This window comes from Neofelis nebulosa, chromosome 18 (genome assembly GCF_028018385.1).
Source record: "Neofelis nebulosa isolate mNeoNeb1 chromosome 18, mNeoNeb1.pri, whole genome shotgun sequence".
NCBI classification, from domain to species: domain Eukaryota; kingdom Metazoa; phylum Chordata; class Mammalia; order Carnivora; family Felidae; genus Neofelis; species Neofelis nebulosa.
This window is the reverse complement of record NC_080799.1, coordinates 15,744,777-15,753,095: the sequence shown is the minus strand read 5'-3', so window position 1 is coordinate 15,753,095 and position 8,319 is coordinate 15,744,777. Positions and strand designations below refer to the sequence as shown.

The 8,319-nt window shown below is 43.6% G+C and overlaps 1 protein-coding gene across 2 annotated transcripts in view; it reads left to right on the top strand.

Moving 5' to 3' along the window:
* Positions 1-1,424: 1,424 nt before the first annotated feature.
* Positions 1,425-8,319, top strand: part of TPST1 (tyrosylprotein sulfotransferase 1) — a 174,470-nt gene continuing 167,575 nt past the window's right edge. The window contains exons 1-2 of one of the 2 annotated variants that reach the window (XM_058710767.1): positions 1,425-1,670; positions 6,751-6,867. The gene's annotated coding sequence lies outside the window, so the exon portion shown is untranslated. The remainder of the gene's footprint in view (positions 1,671-6,750; positions 6,868-8,319) is intronic. The other variant, XM_058710766.1, reaches the window with a different exon arrangement.

The window sequence follows — 8,319 nt, the reverse complement described above, 5'->3', positions numbered from 1 at the left end:
TAATCAGTTGATGGACATTTGGGTTCTTGTCACTTTATCAGCTATTATGAATAATGTTGCTATGAGCATTCATGTACAAGTTTTTGTGTGGCCTCACATGAACACACCTGCAACTCTCTGATACATATTCTATAGATCTCATTCCGCAGGTAGCAAAACATTCCAATATGGTAGACAGGAATTTTGAACAAAGATGTTAGATTCCTGAGCCCATGCTTTTTGCAATCTATGTTCTGTCCTTCAAGAAGAGGATATAAAGCAATCAAAGCATTTATTTCAGGGAGACATGGAGTCCACTGAAGTTGAAGTTGTGCTCTGAATTTCAAGGAAGCAGATCAGGCTTATAAAAGCAAAAGCCACAAGGTTACATAACTTTTTTTTTTTTTTTAATATTATGATTGTTGCTAGCAGACCTTAAACTTAAAATCTAATGCATGATTTACTTTTTAGCTACCAGGTGTTAACATTTTCTCTTTCAGTCCAAAGTGGAAGGATGAATGGGAGGAGACAGTGGAGTTGACACTGACAAGTTGCAATTGACAAAAGTCCAAAGTTCAATGGACAAAAGTAAAACGTTTGAGGTATTCCCAGAATTGCACTAGGCAAAAAATTTCCTCAATGTGCTCTAGACTCTATTGACAGTGACCCTTTGGCAATGCTTACTTCATTTTGAATCTTGTTCCACAGTTTATAGAAGTGAAATAATTGCTTTGACAGAATCTGGTATGGATATGTCAGTTCCTAACTGACATAAACATGAACTCTTAATTTTCAGGTGGGAAATGTCAGCCCTCTCCACAACGTTTGTCTTCCCTTTGCCTCTTCTCCAATCCCAGCTTTCACTTCTTTCTCTCAAGTATCAGTTCCCCATCCCTATGGTTGGGACAGAATCTCCAGTCACTCACTTACACTTTTTGTGTGGAATGCAATATTGTGTGAATTTGATATCTGTTCTTGAGTTATATCTCCTATGAGATGAAAGCTCCTCCGCCAGCAGCGGCCAGAGGGGTGGTATCTGAAGCAGTGGACATGCAAAAAGAAGATTTCTTGGAAAAGCTCCTTTTCTTGTCCGGCGGCAGGGTTTCACCGATGAAGGCTGCCCACGTGGGGGTTAAGGCGGCGTGGTCCGCACCCCTTGCGCAGCTCCCCTCCAGCCAGGTCAAGTGCGCCGTTGCTAGGGCAACAACCCGTCCGGGCAGGTGGCTGCTCGGAGCCCTCTCGCGGAGCGAGCACACGCAGGGACGCAGAGGCGCCCGTCCAGCCGCGACGTCAAACCCATCCCGCCCTTCAACGCCTGCAAGACCCGGCGCTATTCCCAGTACCACCTCCCGCGGGCGGCATCTAGGGAAACCCACCAATCACAGAAGCCGACACATCTCCCGGGCCGGGCGTGCGGCAACCAATCGTGGCACACTTGTGATCCCAGGCCCACACGAGAGGCTGGCGGCAGGGGCTGAGGCAGCCACGGCGGGAGTCGCTGCTGAGGCGGCTGCGGGCGCGGGTCGCGTCGGCGCTGCTCCGCGGGGCCGGGCCGGGCTGGCAGCAGCTGGCGCCTGGCGGTGAAGGGGGGCTCCCGGGGCGGGTGGAATGGCCCCCACCTAGGGCAGTGGGAGAAGCGGCTGAGCGCAGGATGCTAACGAGGCGGCGCGGCGGCTCCTCACTCAACCCAGGTAAGGGGAACGCTGCGCTCCCTGTGGCCCGGCTCGGAGCGCCTCCCCGGCCCCGCTGCCTTCCCGCCGCCGCCCACATGGCTCCGGGCCCCGGGCGGCTCGGTCCTGACATCCCTTGGCTGCGCGTCACCTCCTGCCCGCACGTCTCCCCATCTCCCTGCGGGCAGTTGTCCAGCCCCGCCCCCCGAGCGCGGCGCCCCTCGCCCTGGCCTGCCGGCTCCTGCACCCACACCCGCTCCCCTTCCCCCAGCGCCTGCGTTTCCCGGTCTCCGCTTCGCAGTCCTCCGCCTCGTCCCCGCCGTGGTCATCCCCCCGCCGCCCCCTCCCCTCTCCGTCCCCTCCCCTTTCGTAGCGCTGGCACCGTTTCCCAGCCCCTGCAGTCCTTTGGGGCGCCTTCCCGGGATGAGACCCACCTCCCCACCCCACCCCTCGCCCGCCGCCCATCCCGCCGGGATCAGATCAGACTTTTGCCTTCACTTGTACCCCGGCTTCGCTTCCACAGACTCACCCTCATGCCTGCCCCATATTGCCGTGTCCTCCGTACCTTCCAGTCGCCCCCCATCCCCCCCATGCCCCTGGGTTTTGCCCTTTTGCTCTCAGATGCCTTCCTTTCCCAACTCGCCTCTTTTTCCCTCACTTTCATCAGCCACGGTCACTAACACTTCTTTTCCTTTACACTTAAACCTTCAGACACTCTAATACCCTCCTGAACGCCAGATCCGTAGTTTGAACATCATAATTCGTCTTTCAGTGACCTGCACGCATAACATGTAAAGTGTCTTGCCCAGAGCCTGGCACACAGTAGGCCTGCCACATAGTGGATGCTCGCGCGTGTTAGTCTCTTCCTCCTTCAGGTCTCTGTACTCTCCAGATGGTCGTAGCAAGAGGTTCAGTATCCGGAGGGATTCTTCCCGCTCCTTGAAGAGTGGTGCGGTAGATGGCAGGACAAATTAGTGAACTCCGAGTGTGAGAAAGAGATTAAATTGTCAATTATTTACTCACTGTATATATTCAGGGGGAAAAAAAACCAACCCTGAATTCTGCAATCTTTGTGTTAAGTATTGTTTTATATTAATGGGCTTTGTAAATGATTCTTAGGGAGCCTCAAATATAATCACTCCCTTATCACCTCCCACCTTCAATCAGCAGTGTTTACCTACTAGCCAGAATACAGCGTTGTATGTAAGAAGTATTTCACTTGTTTCTCTCTCAGTTGGATAGTCCAATCCTGCAATGAATTTTCATCCTTTAAGAGCTTAGAGGAATCAGGTTTAGAATTTTGGGAATCAGCTCTTGAAGGGATCAAAAATGCTTAGGAGCGAAAGTTCTGACAAGTGCTGTAGGAGTGAAAGTAATTATCCCTCACTTTCCCAAACACTCTGGCAACCCAAGGAAGTAGCTACAGCCTTGTCTTTTTTTTTTTTTTCTTTCTTTTTTAAGAGTGAAATAAAAATGTAACTTTTTAGAAGTATAAAAACAATGTTACTGGCTTCAAGCATTCTTGCTGCATGTGCTCTGATGGTCTCCAAGTCAGGATGAATCAAACAGTTGGTTTTTTCTGCTCCTAGGATCTCCAGAGCAGACTGGAGAAAATCATGTAAGTGAGCTGCTGATGCTGTTCTAAACTTCTGGATTCTGACTTTACTCTCACTGGCTGGAGATGCTTTGACTTTCCCCTAGGCTAATCTTATGTACTAAAACCTAAATGGCTGTTTGTAGATTTTTACCATTCTCCTCTCGGTGTCCTACTGGATGTTTTTCATTGCTTATTTTGCAATAAGCAGAAAATTCACAGAAGAAATTGGTGAACTTCAGCCCTGACTACTAAAATTCTATCATTTTTCTGTGTGCCTATGCCTATCTGATTTCTGATCTCCTTTCCTTTTATCAAAGAAGGGTCCTCCTTTCTAAAACTAACATCTTTGATCTCTGCATTGTCATTTTTTACCTCAGCCTGCGTACATGCTCAGATTTCCACCTTCCAAAACAAAAACAAAAACAAAAACAAAAACCTTCCCTTGACGCTTCCCTCTTTTTCATTTTCTCCGATTAACATGATATTCACTAGAGTTTCGGTTTATGTTCTTTTCTCTAATTTCCTTGTGTGATTATACCTCCTTTCATGGCTTCAAATAGTGCTGTATTTATGGTTTTCAAAGATGTGTATTTGGTCCCCATTTTTCTTGAATTTCAAGTGTTCTTTATTTTCATTTGTCTATTGGAAAGCTAAACTTGGATAGTGAATGCTCCAAACTTGGTTATCTTTTCCTTTCCCTTCCCTTTACTCACATAGCTCCCTCAAGCACATATAAACATTTCTTGTTCCGTTTTAGGCCTTCATCCTAGAAACCTTAGAATCCTCTTCTCTCCTCACAGTAACTCTGTTATAGCTCATATTGTTTCTACTTGAAATCTTTTTCTTTCCTCATTGCCAGAAGATTGGTTGAAGCCTGGGTTATGTTTTTCTCAAATGGAGTTGGTCATTTTTAACCCAGGCACTACTTTATGAAACCACCTGGATAGCTTTTAAAGGGTAAGGATGAGGGGATGCAGGCTTCCACAGAGATTCTGATTCAGTCGATTTGCTCTGGGACCAGACATTGTCATTTAAAAAATGCTTCCTGGGGTACCTGAGTGGCTCAGTTGGTTAAATGCTGGACTCTTGGTTTCAGCTCAGGTCATGATTTCGTGGTTCTGAGCTCCATGTCAGGCTCCGTGTTGATGGTGCACAGCCTGCTTGGGATTCTCCCTCTCTGCCTCTCCCCTGCTCTCTCTCTCAAAAAAACAATTTTTTTTTTAAGTTTATTCTTGAGAGAGAGTAAGACAGAGCATGAGCAGGGGAGGGGAAGAGAGAAGGGGAGACACAGAATCCGAAGCAGGCTCCAGACTCTGAGCTGTCAGCACAGAGCCCGATGCAGGGCTCAAACCCATGAACCGCGAGATCATGACCTGAGCCAAAGCCAGACGCTTAACCGACTGAGCCACCCAGGTGCCCCCCAAACCCCGCTCAAAATAAATAAACTTAAAAAAAATTTTTTTAATTAAAAAAAAAACATGTTTCCCATGTGACTGTAATGTGCAGCTAGGGTGGAGAACTAGGGGGAGAGCTTAAGAGGAACTGATAGAACCCTGAGAACTATAGTATTTAACTATAATACTATAGTATTTAAAAATCAGCATAAATGTCACTTTGTTGGCGTGGTTAGTTGCTTACTTTCCTGGCACTTGGTAGACATACCTATTATAGTACATATCATTTTATTTAAATTATTGCTCGTGGGCCCATTTTTCTCATGACTAGGAGTTCCTTGAGGTCTAGGATCACGCCTGAAGGTAAGCTATGTCTCTTCTACACTACTCACAACACTTCTGACACCAAATATGTGGGCTTTCCCTTTACAATTCTCCGACCCTCCAAACACCAACTGGTGTTCTATAATTTAACCCAATTATGGCACCACCTACCTAGAGTTAGTGCAGATCCCACACATTAAGACTTTAGCCTCTGCCTGTCCTCCTCCCCGCCCCCCCCATGCCAGTTGCAAGTCCCAGGTCATGACCTGTACTTCGGTCTAACTGGCTGTAAACTGGGGCTTCCCACAACCCAGGTCAGTTATTTGCTATAATGGCTCACAGAACTCTGGGAAGCTCTTACTTAACCATTACCTGCTCATTAGAAAGGATATAACTCAGGAACAGCAAATGGAAGAGATACCTAAGGCATCTCTTGTGGGAAGGGGTATGGGACCTCCATGAACTTCCATGCCTTCTCTGGGGGCACCATCCGGGCACATCCATGTGTTCACCAATCCAGAAGGTCTCTGAATCCCTTCAGTTAGAGTTTATGGAGGCTTCATTATGTAGGCATAATCATTGGTCGATGGGGATAAACTCTATCTGCAGCCCCTTTCCCCCATTCTGAGGTCAGGGGTTGGTTCTTCTGGCAACCAGCCCCCATCCCCCAAGATATGGTTGAAAGGGGCTTATTATGAATAACAAAAGATGCTCCTCCAACCCCATCAAGAAATTCCAAAGGTTTTAGGAGCTCTGTGCCAGGAGCCAGGGATGAGGACCTAATATATACTCTGTTATGTGATTCTTATATCACAGTATGGTAGTACCTTATTTATTTTTTTGTCACTGCCTTGTACAGTACTTAGTATATTTTACAAACTTGATAAAAAATTAGTTCAGTGAATCAGTTGGTAAATAATGTGAAACAGATCTTGAATTTACAGTTTTGCAAGATGACCATCTGTTTCTTTCTTGGCTGCTTAACAGGTCACTAGTCATACTTGCATAGTCATTCTTGTTTAAAAAAAACCACACACACACACTCTTTATAAATTAGAGTGGATTAAGATAAATATTATTTGCTCTTAGGATTTGGCTTTTAAGATGGTTAAGCTGTTACATGATTATAGAGGTTCATTCAGGACTTCCTCTTTAGGAGATACTATTTCTGGGGCGCCTGGGTGGCTCAGTCGGTTAAGCGTCCGACTTCAGCTCAGGTCATGATCTTGCGGTCTGTGAGTTCGAGCCCTGCATCGGCTCTGGGCTGATGGCTCAGAGCCTGGAGCTTGCTTCTGATTCTGTGTCTCCCTCTCTCTCTGCCCCTCCCTGTTCATGCTGTGTCTCTCTCTGTCTCAAAAATAAATAAACGTTAAAAAAAACAAAATTAAAAAAAAATAGACTTTATGGATGGTTGAGACATAATGTATCTTCCATCTTTTTTAAACAAATAGCTCTGATTTTAGGCTCATAAGCTTTGGATTTTTCAAGTAGAACAGAACTGTTAAATTGATAAAAGATCTTGAATAGTGGCAGAACTATTTCTTTTTAAGAGAATTAAGGAAATAGGGAAGCCATCTACATATATGAATCTCATTGGCATTGGTGATGGTGAGGGGGAAATCGGTAATTCCCAAATATTTAATTACTATTATAAGAAAAACTTGTAATTGCTCATATAATGGTACTTGTATACTTTGTAATAAGTTAGAATTAATATTTAAACAATAGAGTTGTCTTCTTTTGTTCTTTAGTTTTCTTAAGATTTTCTTGCTATTTCTGTTTGTAGAATTTGTGATGGACAGTTCTTTACTTTTAGCACTTGAAAATATTGTGCCACTTCCTTGACACCTCCATGATTTCAGATGAGAAACCCTCTATCGTTGGAATTCGTGTTTCCCTACAGGTGACGTATCCTTTCTCCCTGGTTGCTTTCAAGGTTTTTTCTTTGTCTTTAGTTTTCATAAGTGTAAGTATGATATATCTTGGCATGAATTTGTTTGAGTTTATCCTATTTGCAGTTCTTTTAGGTTTTTGAACTGTTAAGTTCATGAGTTTTGCCAAATTTTGGATGTTTCAGCCATTTTTGGAATAATTTATTAGCACTCTTTTTCTCCTTTCTTTCTCTGTGAGAATACAAATCTTAGAACTTTTGTGATTGTCCTACAGTGCGGGAGGCATTATTTTTTTCTCTTTTGTTTAGATCTCTTCACTTTTATTGTGCTGCTTCCAGTTTCAGCTTGACTCATTTTTGCCTCTGTTGTATTCATTCTGCGATTGAGCCCATCTAGTGACTTTTTGTGTTGGTTATGTTATTTTGCAGTTCTGTAATTTCCATTTGGTTCTTTTCTGTATCTTCTATTTTTTTTTAAGATTTTTTATTTTGTTGTTTGTTTCAGTTGTATAGCTCAATGCTCATTAAAACATGATGGCTGCTTTAAAATTCTTGTCAGGTGGGGCGCCTGGGTGGCTCAGTCAGTTAAGCCTCTGACTCTTCATTCTGGCTTAGGTCAAGATCTCACATCATGAGTTGGAGCCCTGAGTCAGGCTCTGTGTTGGCAGAACAGAGCCTGCTTGGGATTTTTCTCTCTGGCCCTCCCCCACTTGTGCTCTTGCTTTCTTTTTTTCTCTCTCTCTCAAAATAAATAAACTTAAAAAAAAGTTTAAAAAAATTCAGATCCTTGTCAGGTAATTCTAACATCTGATTCATGTGTGGTATTAGTGTTTGTTAATTGTCTTTTATTTATTCAAGCTGTGTTTTCCTGGTTCGTGGTATGATGATTGACTTTTTATTGTATCCTAGACATTTTTGATGTTTTGTTGGAGACTCTGGATCCTATTAAAATTTTCTGTTTTAGTAAGCAGTCACCCTAAGAGGTTTAGTGTGTAGGTCTTAGCCTACTTTTTTTTGGGTAACAACTTGAGTTATAAATCACATACCATACGTTTGCCCATTTAAGTTATAAGATTTTTTAGTATATTTACAGAGTTGTGCATTCATTACTACAATCAATTTTAGAACATTTTCATTACCCCACAGAGAAACTGTGCACTCCTTACCTGTCACCCCCAACTGTCCCATTTATTATCCCCTCCATCTCTAAGAAATTACTGATCTATTTTCTGGCTCTGTAGATTTGCCTATTCTAGACATTTCATGTAAATGTAAAAATATAATATGTACTCTTTTGTTACTGGTTCACTTAGCTTAAGGTTTACAGTGTTCTTCCATGTTGTAGAATGTACCGGTATTTTGTTTCTTTTTATTGCTGAATAATATTCCATTTTATGGACATACCATTTTTTTTTTAATTCATTAATCAGTTAATAGGTATTCAGATTGTTTCCACTTTTGGCT